Source organism: Lissotriton vulgaris, chromosome 4_1, assembly GCF_964263255.1.
Source record: "Lissotriton vulgaris chromosome 4_1, aLisVul1.2, whole genome shotgun sequence".
In the NCBI taxonomy this organism is placed as follows: domain Eukaryota; kingdom Metazoa; phylum Chordata; class Amphibia; order Caudata; family Salamandridae; genus Lissotriton; species Lissotriton vulgaris.
The window spans coordinates 2,009,539,989-2,009,560,062 of NC_141691.1; the positions used below are offsets into that span (position 1 = coordinate 2,009,539,989).

Sequence of the window (20,074 nt, forward strand, 5' to 3'; positions counted from 1 at the left end):
CAAGCCGGGCTGAAGACGGCTGGAATGCCAGAAACCGGTCCTCGGAAGCTTGTTTCCGGTCCAGGGAAGACATGGCTTGGCAGTTCGGGCTGGACTGTTCCCATGAGGCACAGGGTCAGACTGATTTGCATATAGCCATGTCTGAACTGGGGTGGCAGAGTGGGCTAAAGAACGGTGATGGATTAAACCCAGATCTTTTGACTGGGTGTGAGTGTTTGATTGATTCAGATGCTCCGTCCATCACCACCCCCTTTTGTACCACATGATTGATAACCAACGCCTTGATATTCTCTTCAAGATGAAGACATGGACAGGTGACTTGCCGGCTCTCACAATTAACCTTCTTGTCTCTATAACAAACGTGATGACCTTACTGAATACACTGAATAGCATTACAGACAATAGATCAAGTACAGCCGACTTATAATTGACCTTTAAAGCCTAAATTGCATAATGCTCTCCAATACAACCACAGACAGCCTGCTCAGATAAAGACTGTAAAACAGATGAAAGAAAGTTACTTATCAAGGAATATTTCAACCTGCTTGTAGGAGACTATGAAAAAAATACAGCCTGGAACACCAAGTCAAATGGGAACGATTCACCTGCACTGCAATCCATTTCAAAAGCACATTCTCCCAAACACACCTACCACCACCAATCCTACCATACGTTCCAACCCCTTCAATTATCAAACAAGCCAAGGCATAGCCAATAGGTCCCACTTTTGTGACCTTATAAGTGTTTAGCCATAGCTATTGGCTTTGCCAATGTTTTTAAGCTATGTTGTAGAGCATTGTGTCTGCTGTGTAGTATGTTTAAAAGTTACAATAAAATAGTTTTCTAAGCATTTTTCTTAACATATCCAACCAAGAAGACTTTATGTATAACAGAAGGACTGCATTAACAAGCATTTACAATGCAATAGGTCTCGCAGTGACATTGTTTAAAGCTATTAGCATCGTAAATGACAGTTTTTTTTATATGGTTTTTCTTTTCTAAAAAGTATACAGTATATATTATTAATTATGCACCATTAGACTGGAGATGAAAGCAACAGAACATTTCATTTATATCACACTGATAAAACAAACTGGATTACATGCATTTGTGATTGTTTCACTTATTTGAGAGGGGTCAGTGTTTATTGACAAATTACGTGAAAGTGACATTGCGTATACATTGCTAAATTATTAGGTAGGTTTGCTTAGAATCTTTAAATTAAAACAGTTGATGTTTCCACAGCTTAAATTAGTATAGTCGTAGCTTGTGAGAAGAAATATCTGGAAAACAGATATTAGCTTTTGTGAATTATGTGGTATTTTATGCGAATTCTATTTTTCCTGCAGCGCAAAGAAAATTTAGTCAAAACATAACATGTCCCTTTAAATGCAATGGACGGCTTACACATTTGAGAGGGTCATAGTAGGACACAGGTTTTTAATTGTCTATGTATGCGTTGCCCACATGTACAGAGGGAATTTGCACATTCAGTAAATATTTGACTATCAACGCAAGGGCAAAATGAATACTTGACAGATGATAGTAGTGTCTTTATATAATCATGCCCAGCCCCCAGCTCCACACCCTTGCCCCACACTCTAAGTAAATTTGAGTGGTACCTGCACTCATTTTTCTCATTTAAACGCTGCACGCAGGGCTTTAAGTGGGACGAGTCTTGTGGTGCTGACTAAAAAGCAGGCGCTGAGACAGGTCGCTATTGGGCTCTCCATTTATGCCCTCACCGTCAGGACTAAAAAAAATTATGTTAACCCTGCAGCACTGCCACCCTTCACTGCCTGTGATAAAACTTCAAAGAGACTTGTTGTAGTTCTGTCACTGTCTCACCATTTCAGAAATTAAGCATTTTCAATGCGCTATGCTACGAAGTCATGGCTGTTGCCTATTTATGTTATACAACTAACAGCCATTGACAATACCAATAGTACTGGAGTGTTGTAAGAGTAATGTTACTTGCTGTATTATATATATATCTAGATGTAATGACAGAAGTAGCAAAATACCAGTCGGGGGGGCACACTATGCTAATTATTCATTTTCAGTGCTTTTAAGCCACGCCCTTAATTACATATCTCACGTCCCTATGAGAGGTCCTACAGTTTTTTCATCCCACTTAAAGGCCCGACTGCACGTAACCTCTAATTGCATCTGCATTATTAAAGCTCGACTAATGCTTATTTTTCCAGATGTATTCTGTAGCGTTCAACCTAAAAATACAGTCAGTTTACAAAAGACATTGCCATTGAAGATGTTATTTTACGAATAATGATAATATGTTAGACCTATCAAAGATGTCACGTGACCTCATGCCATTCGAAAGAGCACAGAATCCCTTTTGCAATTTGGTACTGGAAGTTTTTACTTTTCAGGCTTTATAAAACCATTCCCTACTGCTGTTATTTGCATTTTTGTACATTTACAGCCTTCCAACTCGCTTGGTGGGAGACAAAAAAAAAATAATTACAGTTTTCAAATAATAACGTGGCGCATTATAAAATAACATAGCTCTATAAAATTCCCCTCGGGCTGAACATTGGCACTACGGAAAACTATACTATGATGTTAAAGAGTCTGGCCTGACTCATGTCCGAAACGTCTCCAATAACTTAAAACAGAACAAGATTTGAAAAAAATATCTACGGGTGCGCCTGGAAGGAAATTTCTATGGACCAATCTATGTGTGGCAAGAAATAATTCCCTTAATCCAAAATTGGTTCCAACACAATAGTCAAACAAACATAAGATATAACCACTTACGTTCAGTAAATGATCATTCCCTTTTATCTAAGTCAATAATATCTTCATTCCATAATACAAAACAGATTAAAATACAAGTTAAGCACTTGTAATACATTTAAAAAAAATCTATTAAATAGTGTATCCAACAGGCTTTTGTGTATTCAGACAACTTCCAATTTTTGACCAGCATAAAAAGAGACACAAAACAAATGTTAGACGTAACCCCTTATCTAATACCAGTACATATCCAAAGGAAAAATAGGACACCACAGTTGATGTTCTGATCCAATCGAGATTAGACTAATTTGTGTCCTTCCTTGAATTATGTTCTTTTTCTGCGTCGACGCGTTTCGATGGTTTTCAAATTACACTACCATCTTTATAAAGACACCAATAATTTTTGTCTCTTATTCTTGTTTTCCAAAATGCTTTATCGTTTTTCCTACACAAAGCAAACATATACAATCAATGGTCACATAACTATATGATCCCTTTTCGTATACATATTTAAACGCACAAGACTCATTTGTTACATTTATCCCTTAACATTTTTTACATGCTCGTACATATGTTCAGGCATCGAATGATCGCTCTTATACTGGGAAACAAGGCTAAATCATTTCTTGCACTTTTGGAATAATTGGCTAAAATGTATATATCCCCCCCGAGATTTATTATTCAGGACCGGTCCCTCATGATTCATTCTACATGTAATTAAAACAAAGTGGTGCAGAGGCAGTACATAGTCATTACTCAAACTTGTCTAGTGATTAGCCACGTTCACTCGTGCCCCCTCTCATATTCATAAAACCCTCACCTTTACTATGGGTATCATTGCGGGTGTCTATAACACTCAGTGCTTATAGTATCAACAGCCTCTTCGATCCCCTCTAGCTATAATCTATAAAATAAAACATGGGGCATCCTAAAATATGGATCCTCCTTTTTAGGTATCCACCTGTGAAAGACTGCGCATGTGCGCAGTCTCGCTGGCGAGACTTAGGGGGTAGAGTGGCCATCACTAACGAGGTTAAGCCTTGCCCCTCTTCTCCATTGGCTGGCCTCCTAAAAGGTGGCCAGCCATTGGAGAAGAGGTCCTAGTGACGTTCTTCTTTCAGTCTAAGCCCCGTCCTTTTCAGATTGGGGGGCGTGTTTTAGACTTTCTTTGATGTAATAAACAACAGTCAAAAACACACCCCCCAGTCTGAAAAGGACGGGCTTACAGACAAAAGGCTGCGTGCAGAATTCTACAACTCACACAATGTACACTGTAGTGACCCCAAAATATACCTGAATTCTATTGAAATCCATCGCATTTACGAATGCGCCATTGACTAATCCTTGCTTTACATTGAGATGTTGTCACAATAGTATTCTGAAATGTTTACTGAGGTTTAGAGTCTTTTCTAAACCTACAGACTTTTCTCTAGTGATTCCTGTTTCTTTACATTGAGTAACATAGTGGTTAGTTTAAAACTTGATATTCAATATTATCGTTACTATTAAGAATTATGCCCTACCAAATAACGCAAATCTTTGGCTCTGGTTAGCAGTGCGATTCTTTCATTTGCTCACCTGGAATCAGCGTTAAACAAGGAACTTCTGAAGCGGAGTCTACTGCCACCGCATCGCACCACGCGTATATCTGCAGCTGCTGACACCATTTTGCTTGGATCCTTTCACTCTCCAACCATCGACCATGCAGGTCCGCTACTGCAGCCATCGGCAAATACGTCATCAAGAGCAGTCATGGAACCCACATTGGCTTCAGTTTACGGTGTTTAATGATCCAGGGTCAAGGGGAGTGGGCATTTAGTAATTATGAGCCCAGAGCAATTTGTAGGTGCTGGCCGGGACCCGGCCCAACTCGGGCCCCGGGGTTGCCGCTGCTACTGGTCGTGGGGGTGCTTTGTTCCGTGTGGTATCAGGGTGGGGTGGGAATAGCGCGCCTTCTCTGCCTCCATTCGGATTGACTGCCGGTAGCTCCCGCCACGCAGGGGGATGCGGCCCCCACCAGCAGGCCACTTTCGGTGTCCTCACCCCCACGCCTGCCTTCGCCTACCTCTCGGGTGAGGCACGGGGCTACACTCACAGGAGTGGAAGGAGCAAGACTGGAATGTTGCAGGGGGAGTGGGTGGGGACCGGTTTGCGGTCTCCTCCACCTCCCAATTTAGAACAGGGGGTGGTGATGAACAGAGTGTCTGAATTAAGCAGACCACTCTTACCCAGTCCAAAGATCAGGGCTTGATCCATCACCGTTATTTATCTCACTGCACCATCCCAGCTCAGAACCTGGCTGTGAGAAGGTGGCCTGATATGCAGTGGTCACTATTCTAGTGCCCACTATGTATCAGTCCAGCAACCCTTATTGATGATTGGTTGTAAGTCAACCTTATAGACCAGCTATCCTAGTAGCATGGATACGAGCAGTCTAAGGCTAAAGACTCGAGAGGGCGTGTTAAGCCAGCTGTTTACCACACATATACCCCTTGAATACCCAGTGAAAGGACACCACACAAGTGTTATGAAAATAAACAGTTATTTATTAAAGATCACAACAGCCCTGTACTCTTTATGAGGACAGGGTACTAAGCACAAACCAAAACTCTTACAAAAATACTTAAGTTAGCACAGTATATACAAATGCCCGAGGGGCACGGAAAACCATATACTCTAAAAGTGGAATGTGAAATTCCTAGCAGGTAAGTACAGTACTAATAGCTTTTGGAATCGCTAGGACTTGACTAGGGAATCGTTAGATTATGACTAGGAGGCCTAGGGGACTCGGGTGCAGTGTGTGCACTCTCACGCGAGATGCGGACAAAAGTCTATGGTAGCTAGGAAATAGAAAGTTAGTGTTCTCGGGCGAACCCGACCTGGTAGGGAGAAAACGAAGATAGATTCTGACCCTTGGATAGTGAGGCTATGCTGGGGCACCGAAATGCCGAAGTTACCTAGCCCAGGGGCTGCAGCTGCATAGGTCTGAAAAGACGTCGGGAATCCTCGTAGACGGACCAGGAGCCGGAAGAAAAGATGCTGGCCGGTGACCAGTGAAGAAAGTTCAGTTGGATCCAAGCCTGGATCTCGAAGATAGATGACACCTGAAAGCAGAGGGGACCAAGTTCGAGACTACTAGCCAGTAGTCAGTGGGCACCAGGAGGGCACCGGATGGTAGCCACCTCGACAAGGTGAGTGGGTGACGCTGGAGCTCGAAGATCTCACGGACCAGGAGGCGTTGTCGGCGACCAGGATGGAGGATCGAGCTGTCCCACGAAGATGGAAGCTGTCGGCGTCGCTGGACCCAGGATTGGGCAACAAAGCCTTGGCAAATTCAAGCCCACGCGGTGGACCTAAAATGGCGTCTGGAGTGGACCAGGAGGGTCCGGGGTGCCTCTCTTGAAAAAGGAAGCAAGGGCCAGCCTGGAGCAACCAGACCAGCAGAAGAGATGTCGTCGGGCGTCGTTCAGAAGGCCACAAGCCAGCCGGCTAGTAGCCAAACAACGCGGTGCACAGCAAACAGCAGAAGGGCCCCACGCCGATCGTGGAGATGCAGGGAGGCTGGCCTTGGGTGCTGGAGCTGCGCAGGGTCGGGGCTTCTCGGACCCCAAAGCACTCACCAGTGGAGGACACGGTGGGCTTGCAGTAAAGATGTCGTGCAGTCTTGGCGATCGTCGGTCCCTTGAGGTCTCGTCGCACTCACGGTTCTCAGCTTGGCTGTAGAGGTGAGTAGAGGTCAGAGGTGCCAGGGAAGCCGGGTCTCGTCGAGCTGGGTCGTCGGATTCGTGATGAAGGACTTGCAGCAGACCGCAGTGTTCTTTAGGATGGTGCCTGCGGATGCAGGGTGACTACTCCTTAGCCACAAGGGAGAATCTTGAAGAAGAAATCGTGAAGTCCTTTCGAAGAAAGTGGTATCTTGATTCCAAAGATGATCTAATTTTTAACAGGGGGCCCGCTCCTATCTTTATACTAAAAAAAGGGGGCTGACCCGGTGACTAGGTCCTGCCTATGGGTGGGACCAGGAGGGGGGTGGTTACACCCCTCTCCCCTGCCGGACTTCCCCAGGCCAGGGGCTGGTGTGCCCCTGGAACTGGTTCTGACTGGCCTATGCGTAGTGAGCACCGGGGTGCCACTCAGCAGTCACCTTCCTGAAAAGCCCTGCCTACCCAGGATACACAAAACCATGTCTGGGACGGTGCTAGCACCGCCCCTGACAGGAAACCCTTTGTCCAGGCTCCCCTCACTGGGAGGACTCCCAGCTGTAGGGGGTCAGACTCGTGTCTGTGGTGGCAGCATCCATTTTGTGGAGCTGAGGCTTTGCTTAACTTTAACCGGGGTTCACAGTTACATACATGTCGTGTCCCTCTAGAAGGGTGGAATGCTAACCCCGTCGCCAGAATTGGCGAGGGGTTAGTATTCCAATTCGTATGACACCTTACTCGACATGTTTTGATAAAGCAATACCAAAGTTAGCATTTAACCGCGAGGATTATAATGCACTTAAGAGTATATGGTATGCGATATCATGGAACAGCTATTAGGACTTGATTCCGCAAGCTGCAGACAGGCTCAGCTCATGCCAGAGCACCATCTCACACGATTCCAAGCACTCTGCCTTCAGGATTGTCAAGGCCTGCCATAGGAGTGACTGATAGGAATCTGTGTGTCCATTTTAGGGTTAGATATAGGTATACCATATCTACAGCAAAGGGTGATTACACGACTTTGCCCCAGCTGTCAAGCAGCCAGTTGTGTCAAATTTAGGAGGCCAGCCAGGGGTGGCATAATACATGCTGCAGCCCCTGGCAGCCCTGGGTACACCCATGCCCTGAGTTACAGGGTCTGATAGGGTGGCCCAGTACCAATTGGAAATGTACCTAGGGTACATGGAATCCATTTTAAAGAGAGAGCAGTAGGCCTGGGGTCCTGATTGGCAGGGTCCCAGGTCGACTATGTCCAAAACCAGCTAAAACACAGGGCAAAAAGTTGGGGGCAACCATAGTCAGGATGTACCTTCCTACACAACCCCCCCCCCAAACGAAAGGAGATAAGGCTATCCTTGTCCAGGTAAGCCTCTATTACCTAAGTGGCCATACAAGGAAGGACCAGCTCTGGCTTGGTTTCCCCCTGTGTCATGGTCCACTAGGCAACCCCTCACCCTAAGGGTATCCGAGGGTCTCCACCATAGGGAATCTCTGTCTCTGGTGTGTCTTGGGAAAGAAGAAGGCTGATGCTGGGATGGAGTACTGAAGTGAGGCTCCTCTACCTGTGGGCTCAACTTCCTCCAATCACCATTCATCATGTGTGCCTTTCTTTCTTTAGCTGAGATGCACTGAGCTCTCAGGGTCAGCCTCTGGCTACCTAAAGCTGGAGGCTGAGTCCCTCTGTTTGGCTTACTGGAGGGACAGGTCAGGCCTGGGGTTTTTAGGCCCCATGTTTGGCTGTGCCCAACAGTGTCCAGCTGTGGGAGTTCCCTAACTACTTTTAAGGGGGATCCCTCAGGAGTCTGTTCTATTTTCACTTGGCTAGGGTTACCAGCTTCAGTGATCCTAATCTGCTGATTAAGGGGTTCTTTTGGACAGGGGGCCCTCTGGGGTCCACCACTGGCCTCCCTGTCCTCTTCAGCCCTGGGCTGACTGAGGCAGGGTAGAGAGGTGCAGGTTACCTGCTCCAGACTGGGTCCCACCTGGGAAGGGTCCACTGCCATCAGGGGCTCTGCCAGGCTAGGCCTGACTACCTCTGGGGCAGTTCCTTCAACAGGGGTAGAGTCAGTTCCCTGAGGAGGCTGGCTCTCACCTAGTGTCTGGGAGGGGGAAGACTTTTCTTCCTCCTCAATGCTCTCTGTTTGAGTGGAGTGATCCATTGTTTCAGGCTTCACAACCTCACTATCTGTTTGAGTAGAGGCTGAGACCATTTCAACCTTGCCAACCTTTTCAGGAGGGCACTCAGTTTGTGTTTGGGCTGTGACTGTCACAGCCCTCCTATCCTGTTCTGGAAAGTCTGTCTGAGCCTGGGCAGTGGCTACCACTGCCCTTCCAACCTTTTCAGGGAGGAATGGTGCTTGGACTGGGGCTGTAGCTATTACTGCCCCACTAACCTGTCTGGATAGGCCTATCATCCTGGAGTGAGTTTCTTGCTCCACCTCAGCCCATGCTGAGAGTTCCAGGTCATTCCCCAGTAAGCAATCTACAGGTAGGTTATCTGTCACTGCCACTCTCATGGGCCCTGTGACATTACCCCAACTGAGCTTGACTACTGCCATGGGATGCCTTCTCTTCACTCCATGAATGTCTGTCACCTGATAAGTAAAACCAGGGGTCAGTTGAGCAGAGGGGACCAGATGGTCACTCACCATGGTGAGGCTGGCCCCTGTGTCTCTGAATGCCTCAACTTTCTGACCATTCACTAAAACTTCTTGTCTATACTTTCCCAAAATGTGGGGTCCAGCAGTGAAGTTGGCAAACCCCATGCCAGTCTCACAGACAAGAGTGTGGTCAGGGAACCTGGCTAGGCCATAGTCCTCCTGATTGCCCAAAGTAATGCCCACCACATTCTTGGGGGCACTCCCACCACCTGGGGGATTACCACTAGTGGTAACAGGAGGTTTAGGAGTATTACCTGGGGGTATATTTCCCTTATTACCATTTTTAGGGCAACTGACATCACTTTTGTAATGACCCACCTGTTTACAGGTATGGCAATAAGGTTTCTTTTGTTCTGAAGGAGTGTTCTGGGACCCACCACCCTTGTTGGAGTTTTGGGGCCCTTGGGAAGTCTTCTCTGAGGATTTATCCCCACCCTTCTCTTGAGGCTTGGTTGATTCCTTTTTCTGGTCACCACCCTGGTTTTTAGGCCTAACCCTGGTTCTGACCCATTTGTCTGCCCTCTTACCCAATTCCTGTGGAGAGGTCAACTCAGAGTCTACCAGGTGCTGATGTAATAGCTGGTTCTGACAATTATTTAAGATTTGCTCCCTCATAATTAGATTATACAATCCTTTGAAATCAGTAACCTTACTACCCAGTAGCCAGCCTTCAAAAGCCTTAGTGGCACAATCAACAAAGTCAGTCCAATCTTGAGACTGAGTTTTCTGGGTGTCTCTGAACAGCATCCTGTATTGTTCAGTGGTTAAACCAAACCCATCAACCAGTGTATTCTTCAAGATTTTGTAATTGTTAGCATCCTCCACCCTTGTGGTGAGGAGCTTATCTCTACCTTTACCATCAAAGGAGAGCCACAAGATAGCTGCCCACTGACTTTGGGGAACACCCTGCACAGTGCAGGCTCTCTCCAAAGCAGTAATCCATTTGTGGATGTCATCCCCTTCTTTAAAGGGGGGCACTATCTTATTCAGGTGCTTTTTATCAAAACTCCTTTCCCTATTGCTAGGATTATTGCTGCCACCAGTGGGCTGTAGCCCACATAATTCTTGCTCTCTAGCAAGGGCAAGTCTCTCTTTGGCCAGGGCAAGTTCTTCCCTTTCAATCCTCAGTTTGATTGCCCTTTCTTCAGCTTCATACACTCTCCTCTTAGGGGAAGACATCCCTCTGTGAGAAGAGTTGAGAGAGCCATTGGTTCGAAAGGATCTGTTAGAGCCTCTTGATAGAGACCTAACTCGTCCATTCCCAATGTTAAGCTGACCTGAGAGTGGGCCCAGGGGTCCCCCAGTACCAAGCTCATGTCTGCTTAAGTTGGACCTGCTTAGTCTACTGACCTCTAGCTGTCCCTTATCTGCCTCATCCCCAGACAACTCATCCTCCTCCTCAGCATCATCTGCCTCATGGAGGGGGTGGATATCAAAGGGACCCTGTAAGGAGGGCAAACTTCGATCTGGATTAGAAGGGTCTGGGTTACCAGCCCTACTGGCATCATAAGCCTCTAAGAGACCAATCAGAAAGGAAGTGGTGGGGTTAGACCCCTGTTTTAGTTTCCTGAGAGTACACACTTGTCTCATCTCATGGAAGCTAAGAGCAGCATATTTTGAAGTGATGACCTGTGGAGGGTCCACTGACACAAGGGGATACTCAGAGTTTCCTCCTTTGTCTGACATGCTGATTCTAGTGTGGTGTAAGTGATGCACCTACCTACACTATGTGTTTGCCTACTGATCCCTTGCTAAGAGTTGCAGCCAAGGTGTGCTAAGCCTTGAGGAGCTACAACAGCTGGTTCAGTAGAACTCAGAGTATTCTAAGCTAAGTTATATGTACCTGAAGTACTTATGTGATCTTTCAACAAGATATTCTTAGGATACGTGTGGTAAAACAACAGCAAGCTCAAATCCCAACCGCTGCTCACCAATGTGAGAAGGTGGCCTGATATGCAGTGGTCACTATTCTAGTGCCCACTATGTATCAGTCCAGCAACCCTTATTGATGATTGGTTGTAAGTCAACCTTATAGACCAGCTATCCTAGTAGCATGGATACGAGCAGTCTAAGGCTAAAGACTCGAGAGGGCGTGTTAAGCCAGCTGTTTACCACACATATACCCCTTGAATACCCAGTGAAAGGACACCACACAAGTGTTATGAAAATAAACAGTTATTTATTAAAGATCACAACAGCCCTGTACTCTTTATGAGGACAGGGTACTAAGCACAAACCAAAACTCTTACAAAAATACTTAAGTTAGCACAGTATATACAAATGCCCGAGGGGCACGGAAAACCATATACTCTAAAAGTGGAATGTGAAATTCCTAGCAGGTAAGTACAGTACTAATAGCTTTTGGAATCGCTAGGACTTGACTAGGGAATCGTTAGATTATGACTAGGAGGCCTAGGGGACTCGGGTGCAGTGTGTGCACTCTCACGCGAGATGCGGACAAAAGTCTATGGTAGCTAGGAAATAGAAAGTTAGTGTTCTCGGGCGAACCCGACCTGGTAGGGAGAAAACGAAGATAGATTCTGACCCTTGGATAGTGAGGCTATGCTGGGGCACCGAAATGCCGAAGTTACCTAGCCCAGGGGCTGCAGCTGCATAGGTCTGAAAAGACGTCGGGAATCCTCGTAGACGGACCAGGAGCCGGAAGAAAAGATGCTGGCCGGTGACCAGTGAAGAAAGTTCAGTTGGATCCAAGCCTGGATCTCGAAGATAGATGACACCTGAAAGCAGAGGGGACCAAGTTCGAGACTACTAGCCAGTAGTCAGTGGGCACCAGGAGGGCACCGGATGGTAGCCACCTCGACAAGGTGAGTGGGTGACGCTGGAGCTCGAAGATCTCACGGACCAGGAGGCGTTGTCGGCGACCAGGATGGAGGATCGAGCTGTCCCACGAAGATGGAAGCTGTCGGCGTCGCTGGACCCAGGATTGGGCAACAAAGCCTTGGCAAATTCAAGCCCACGCGGTGGACCTAAAATGGCGTCTGGAGTGGACCAGGAGGGTCCGGGGTGCCTCTCTTGAAAAAGGAAGCAAGGGCCAGCCTGGAGCAACCAGACCAGCAGAAGAGATGTCGTCGGGCGTCGTTCAGAAGGCCACAAGCCAGCCGGCTAGTAGCCAAACAACGCGGTGCACAGCAAACAGCAGAAGGGCCCCACGCCGATCGTGGAGATGCAGGGAGGCTGGCCTTGGGTGCTGGAGCTGCGCAGGGTCGGGGCTTCTCGGACCCCAAAGCACTCACCAGTGGAGGACACGGTGGGCTTGCAGTAAAGATGTCGTGCAGTCTTGGCGATCGTCGGTCCCTTGAGGTCTCGTCGCACTCACGGTTCTCAGCTTGGCTGTAGAGGTGAGTAGAGGTCAGAGGTGCCAGGGAAGCCGGGTCTCGTCGAGCTGGGTCGTCGGATTCGTGATGAAGGACTTGCAGCAGACCGCAGTGTTCTTTAGGATGGTGCCTGCGGATGCAGGGTGACTACTCCTTAGCCACAAGGGAGAATCTTGAAGAAGAAATCGTGAAGTCCTTTCGAAGAAAGTGGTATCTTGATTCCAAAGATGATCTAATTTTTAACAGGGGGCCCGCTCCTATCTTTATACTAAAAAAAGGGGGCTGACCCGGTGACTAGGTCCTGCCTATGGGTGGGACCAGGAGGGGGGTGGTTACACCCCTCTCCCCTGCCGGACTTCCCCAGGCCAGGGGCTGGTGTGCCCCTGGAACTGGTTCTGACTGGCCTATGCGTAGTGAGCACCGGGGTGCCACTCAGCAGTCACCTTCCTGAAAAGCCCTGCCTACCCAGGATACACAAAACCATGTCTGGGACGGTGCTAGCACCGCCCCTGACAGGAAACCCTTTGTCCAGGCTCCCCTCACTGGGAGGACTCCCAGCTGTAGGGGGTCAGACTCGTGTCTGTGGTGGCAGCATCCATTTTGTGGAGCTGAGGCTTTGCTTAACTTTAACCGGGGTTCACAGTTACATACATGTCGTGTCCCTCTAGAAGGGTGGAATGCTAACCCCGTCGCCAGAATTGGCGAGGGGTTAGTATTCCAATTCGTATGACACCTTACTCGACATGTTTTGATAAAGCAATACCAAAGTTAGCATTTAACCGCGAGGATTATAATGCACTTAAGAGTATATGGTATGCGATATCATGGAACAGCTATTAGGACTTGATTCCGCAAGCTGCAGACAGGCTCAGCTCATGCCAGAGCACCATCTCACACGATTCCAAGCACTCTGCCTTCAGGATTGTCAAGGCCTGCCATAGGAGTGACTGATAGGAATCTGTGTGTCCATTTTAGGGTTAGATATAGGTATACCATATCTACAGCAAAGGGTGATTACACGACTTTGCCCCAGCTGTCAAGCAGCCAGTTGTGTCAAATTTAGGAGGCCAGCCAGGGGTGGCATAATACATGCTGCAGCCCCTGGCAGCCCTGGGTACACCCATGCCCTGAGTTACAGGGTCTGATAGGGTGGCCCAGTACCAATTGGAAATGTACCTAGGGTACATGGAATCCATTTTAAAGAGAGAGCAGTAGGCCTGGGGTCCTGATTGGCAGGGTCCCAGGTCGACTATGTCCAAAACCAGCTAAAACACAGGGCAAAAAGTTGGGGGCAACCATAGTCAGGATGTACCTTCCTACACTGGCTATATGCAAATCAGTCTGTCCCTGGCCCAGTGCATCATGGGAACAGGGCAGACTAAACTACCAAGCCAATTCTTCACCAGAAAGGAGACAAGCTACCGGGGACCGGTTTCTGGCATTTCAGCCGTCTTCGGCCCGGCTTGCTTGAATCCTGATGGTGCAGTGAGAAAGGGACTCATGTCTGAGTATACCCTGCCACACCTATAGTGGCCAAAAACGATTTAGAACAGGGGGTGGTGATGAACAGAGTGTCTGAATTAAGCAGACCACTCTTACCCAGTCCAAAGATCAGGGCTTGATCCATCACCGTTATTTATCTCACTGCACCATCCCAGCTCAGAACCTGGCTATATGCAAATCAGTCTGTCCCTGGCCCAGTTCATCATGGGAACAGGGCAGACTAAACTACCAAGCCAATTCTTCACCAGAAAGGAGACAAGCTATCGGGGACCGGTTTCTGGCATTTCAGCCGTCTTCGGCCCGGCTTGCTTGAATCCTGATGGTGCAGTGAGAAAGGGACTCATGTCTGAGTATACCCTGCCACACCTATAGTGGCCAAAAACGATTTAGAACAGGGGGTGGTGATGAACAGAGTGTCTGAATTAAGCAGACCACTCTTACCCAGTCCAAAGATCAGGGCTTGATCCATCACCGTTATTTATCTCACTGCACCATCCCAGCTCAGAACCTGGCTATATGCAAATCAGTCTGTCCCTGGCCCAGTGCATCATGGGAACAGGGCAGACTAAACTACCAAGCCAATTCTTCACCAGAAAGGAGACAAGCTACCGGGGACCGGTTTCTGGCATTTCAGCCGTCTTCGGCCCGGCTTGCTTGAATCCTGATGGTGCAGTGAGAAAGGGACTCATGTCTGAGTATACCCTGCCACACCTATAGTGGCCAAAAACGATTTAGAACAGGGGGTGGTGATGAACAGAGTGTCTGAATTAAGCAGACCACTCTTACCCAGTCCAAAGATCAGGGCTTGATCCATCACCGTTATTTATCTCACTGCACCATCCCAGCTCAGAACCTGGCTATATGCAAATCAGTCTGTCCCTGGCCCAGTGCATCATGGGAACAGGGCAGACTAAACTACCAAGCCAATTCTTCACCAGAAAGGAGACAAGCTACCGGGGACCGGTTTCTGGCATTTCAGCCGTCTTCGGCCCGGCTTGCTTGAATCCTGATGGTGCAGTGAGAAAGGGACTCATGTCTGAGTATACCCTGCCACACCTATAGTGGCCAAAAACGATTTAGAACAGGGGGTGGTGATGAACAGAGTGTCTGAATTAAGCAGACCACTCTTACCCAGTCCAAAGATCAGGGCTTGATCCATCACCGTTATTTATCTCACTGCACCATCCCAGCTCAGAACCTGGCTATATGCAAATCAGTCTGTCCCTGGCCCAGTTCATCATGGGAACAGGGCAGACTAAACTACCAAGCCAATTCTTCACCAGAAAGGAGACAAGCTATCGGGGACCGGTTTCTAGCATTTCAGCCGTCTTCGGCCCGGCTTGCTTGAATCCTGATGGTACAGTGAGAAAGGGACTCATGTCTGAGTATACCCTGCCACACCTATAGTGGCCAAAAACGATTTAGAACAGGGGGTGGTGATGAACAGAGTGTCTGAATTAAGCAGACCACTCTTACCCAGTCCAAAGATCAGGGCTTGATCCATCACCGTTATTTATCTCACTGCACCATCCCAGCTCAGAACCTGGCTATATGCAAATCAGTCTGTCCCTGGCCCAGTGCATCATGGGAACAGGGCAGACTAAACTACCAAGCCAATTCTTCACCAGAAAGGAGACAAGCTACCGGGGACCGGCTTTTGTAGTTTGGTTTGCCGACAGGAACAGACTAATTTGCATACAGCCAGGTTCTGAAACTGGGATGGTGCAGTGAGCTAAAAAACGGTGTTGGATCTAGCCCTGATCTCTTGACTGGGTGAGAGCTTTCTGCTTAATTCAGAGACTCTGTCCCTCACCACCCCTTGTTGTAAATATTTTTGTCCACCCTAAGCGTGGAAGGGTATTCTCAGATGTGAGACCCTTGCTTATTGCACCATCAGGATTCAAGCAAACCGGGCCGAAGACGGCTGTAATGCCAGAAACCGGTCCCCGGGAGCTTGTTTCCTTCCCAGTGTAAGAATTGGCTTTTGTAGTTTGGTTTGCCCTGTTCCCATCATGCACTGGGACAGGAATAGACTAATTTGCATACAGCCAGGTTCTGAAACTGGGATGGTGCAGTGAGCTAAAAAACGGTGTTGGATCTAGCCCTGATCTCTTGACTGGGTGAGAGCTTTCTGCTTAATTCAGAGGCTCTGTCCCTCACCACCCCTTGTTGTAAATATTTTTGTCCACCCTAAGCGTGGAAGGGTATTCTCAGATGTGAGACCCTTGCTCATTACACCATCAGGATTCAAGCAAACCGGGCCGAAGACGGCTGTAATGCCAGAAACCGGTCCCCGGGAGCTTGTTTCCTTCCCAGTGTAAGAATTGGCTTTTGTAGTTTGGTTTGCCCTGTTCCCATCATGCACTGGGACAGGAACAGACTAATTTGCATACAGCCAGGTTCTGAAACTGGGATGGTGCAGTGAGCTAAAAAACGATGTTGGATCTAGCCCTGATCTCTTGACTGGGTGAGAGCTTTCTGCTTAATTCAGAGACTCTGTCCCTCACCACCCCTTGTTGTAAATATTTTTGTCCACCCTAAGCATGGAAGGGTATTCTCAGATGTGAGACCCTTGCTCATTGCACCATCAGGATTCAAGCAAACCGGGCCGAAGACGGCTGTAATGCCAGAAACCGGTCCCCGGGAGCTTGTTTCCTTCCCAGTGTAAGAATTGGCTTTTGTAGTTTGGTTTGCCCTGTTCCCATCATGCACTGGGACAGGAACAGACTAATTTGCATACAGCCAGGTTCTGAAACTGGGATGGTGCAGTGAGCTAAAAAACGGTGTTGGATCTAGCCCTGATCTCTTGACTGGGTGAGAGCTTTCGGCTTAATTCAGAGACTCTGTCCCTCACCACCCCTTGTTGTAAATATTTTTGTCCACCCTAAGCGTGGAAGGGTATTCTCAGATGTGAGACCCTTGCTCATTGCACCATCAGGATTCAAGCAAACCGGGCCGAAGACGGCTGTAATGCCAGAAACCGGTCCCCGGGAGCTTGTTTCCTTCTCAGTGTAAGAATTGGCTTTTGTAGTTTGGTTTGCCCTGTTCCCATCATGCACTGGGACAGGAACAGACTAATTTGCATACAGCCAGGTTCTGAAACTGGGATGGTGCAGTGAGCTAAAAAACGGTGTTGGATCTAGCCCTGATCTCTTGACTGGGTGAGAGCTTTCTGCTTAATTCAGAGACTCTGTCCCTCACCACCCCTTGTTGTAAATATCCTCCACCTCCCAGTCTTACCCGACTGGTCCACGGTGCCTTCCCCGGTGTATTAGAAGGTCCGTCTGCAGCTTTCCTTGCTGCTCGTAGCGCCTACAGCCGCGCAACCCATCCGTGACGCCTTCCTAACCTGTGTGTTTCCCCAGGAGTGGTCCCCAGCGAGGCACGCTCAGACCGGTCGCTGAGAACACACATAGAATCCTTCAATATCCTCAGCATAGGAGACTAGGAATTTTTATAGCTGACACGTTATGAAACTAAGGGGCCAAAGCATAAAGGACAGTCATGGCGGGTAATTATGCGTGGCGCTGCCTGTAGCTGGTTATTGGACGTACAGGGAAAATAAATTGATCGTATACGCATAAGGAGCGATGAGTCCGCGCTATAAACAATAGGCCATGATACATGTTTAGGCAATGACTAGATCACTGTATTTAATTTTCAAAAGGTCCAGGTTTTGTAACCTGGGTGCGTGCTAGGGAAAAGGGAGCGCCTTCAAAAGGAAGTCATGTATAACGTTAAAGTATGAAAGCACGCTCGCAACAGAGCGCCTAAACAAAAAAAACAATCATTAAATGGCTTCATGCCTCTTTCTCAAGCTGCAAGCGTCAAGGATCCTGTCTGACCTCAATTTGGATTTACAGTCTCTGCGGTCCTGGAACAAGTCGGGTTTTTGGCTCTGTGTGTGGCTCTTTGTAAGTGTGTGGCTCTGTGGGTGTGTGGGTGTGTGTGGGTCTGCGTGTGTGTGTGTGTGTGTGTGTGTGTGGGGGTCTGCGTGTGTGTGTGTTGGTCTTTGTGTGTGAGTGGGTCTGTGTGTTTGTGTGTGGAATTTGCGAGAGAAAAAGCTATTGGCATTGTAAATGACAATGCCATTTATTTATCCGTTTTCAAAACCAACACATAAATAAAAAAATTGTCATTTACAATGCCAATAGCTCTAACTTTTGCAAAGGCGAGAACGTTGCATTGTAAATGCTTGTTACTATTTCCATCTACATTGCCCTGACCTTCATTTGATCATACATTGATCTTGACAGCACTTGCCCTATTACATTCATAAACCTCTGTCCCCTTTGAAATTAGATATACCTCACTTTTGCCGTTTAATTACAATAAGTTCTATATTAGTATCACCTTAAATCGGCTTCATTTCTATATCCTATTCTCACCTCAGTATAAGTATCTTCCCGGAGAGACAAAAGGTAGAGTAATTTCGTTCAGTACCACACTGTATGTTGCTTTCATGTACACATTTCTAGGAGAGATATATACATATAATCTATGATTAGTCCCCTCCTTTGGTGTCTCAGACATCCTCAACCTACTGAATGTCTTATTATGTTACCCTTATCAGATGTTCGTGTCTCCTATAAATATTGTTCGAAGCAGTGTGATTTTTTTGTAAAAATTGTGGCATTTTTACAAAAGTGCTGATTTCGCGGCAAACCGCGAAATCCTGAACAGACCGTCCAGGATTTTGTGGTTTGCAGCAAAATCGGCACTTTTGTAAAAATGCAGCAATTCGCGATGTCGAACTCTCCTTCCTCGACGCCGAACGCCGCCTCCGCGACGTCGACCGTTCCATTCTCGATGACGAGCGTCGACTCCTCGACGCCGTCCTCTTCCTCGAGGTCCTCGACGCAGAGGATCCCCTCGACGGCGAGCGGCGGTATCGCCTCGACGACGAGCGCAGACGCCTGTGGCTTCTCCTTCGACAGCAGGAGAGAAGGGAAACACCAAGAATATAAACTGCAAACACTTTTATCAAAAAGTGAACGAATATGCTACTTACCAGTATGCATCTGTTCTTGGCATGTAGGGCTGCTGACATTCATATCTGTGCATAGATCGCCGCCTAGTGTTGGGTCCGGATGATCGCACATTGTTGTCCTGGAAGAGTCTTCGAAGTATCACGAGATAGGTGGCTCCTCCCCTGGACTACAGTGCGCATGGGCATCGACTCCATCCTCAGATTGTTTTTAGCCATTGTGGCCAAGATGGAGTGAAACTACGTGAATGATGACCATGCTAGAAGTATGTGTGAATGCTGCAGCCGCTACAGGCACCGGGGAGGAGGGCATACTGGTAAGTAGCATATTCGGTCCGAGGCATGTGGGCTGCTGAATTCATATCTGTGCATAGAATACATAGCAGTCCCTCCATTAACGGCGGCCGCCCGTGCCAGCTGCAGCAGTTTGGAAAAGTGTTTTTAGAACAGCCTGCCCTACAGCTGCCTGCTGTTTGGAGTGCACATCAACACAGTAACGTTTTGTAAATGTGTGTGGGGTAGACCATGTGGCTGCTCTACATATGTATTCCAAAGGAATATTTCCAAGGAAAGCCATGGAGGCCCCCAACTTTCGGGTGGAGTGGGCCCGTGGTGGAATGGGGAGAGTGCGCTTGGCTTTCTGATAACAGATTTGAATACATTTAACGATCCACCTGGCTATACCAGCCTTGGAAATGGGTTTACCTTTGTGTTGTGGCGCAAAGGCAACAAAGAGTTGTTTAGTCTTCCTAAAATCCTTGGTCCTATCAATGTAATAAATTAGGGCCCTTTTGACGTCAAGTGTGTGGAGCATTCTCTCCGCCAGTGACTCTGGATTTTGGAAGAACACAGGTAGATCTATAGTCTGGTTGATATGGAACTGAGACACTACCTTAGGAAGGAATTTAGGGTTAGTGCGAAGCACCACCCTGTTAGAATGAATTTGAATAAATGGCTCCTGGATAGTTAGTGCCTGGAGTTCACTAACTCGCCGTAGCGACGTAATCGCTATAAGGAAAGCCACTTTCCATGTCAAGAATTGAATCTCGCAGGAATGCAGTGGTTCAAAAGGGGGACCCATCAGCCTGGTGAGGACCACATTGAGGTTCCACTCCGGAGCTGGTGGCG

General features: G+C 47.7%; 1 protein-coding gene and 1 long non-coding RNA gene across 3 annotated transcripts in view; both read right to left on the reverse strand.

Annotated features, from left to right (window-relative positions):
* The window catches only part of PUF60 (poly(U) binding splicing factor 60), a 346,754-nt gene that overhangs the window by 68,045 nt on the left and 258,635 nt on the right, over positions 1-20,074 (reverse strand). The gene's annotated exons all lie outside the window — the stretch shown is intronic.
* LOC147724865 (uncharacterized) lies at positions 1,108-17,985 on the reverse strand. Its single transcript, XR_015309938.1, has 2 exons — positions 17,187-17,985; positions 1,108-4,922 (listed from the first exon to the last, which is right to left on the reverse strand). It is a non-coding gene; the product is annotated as an uncharacterized LOC147724865 (long non-coding RNA).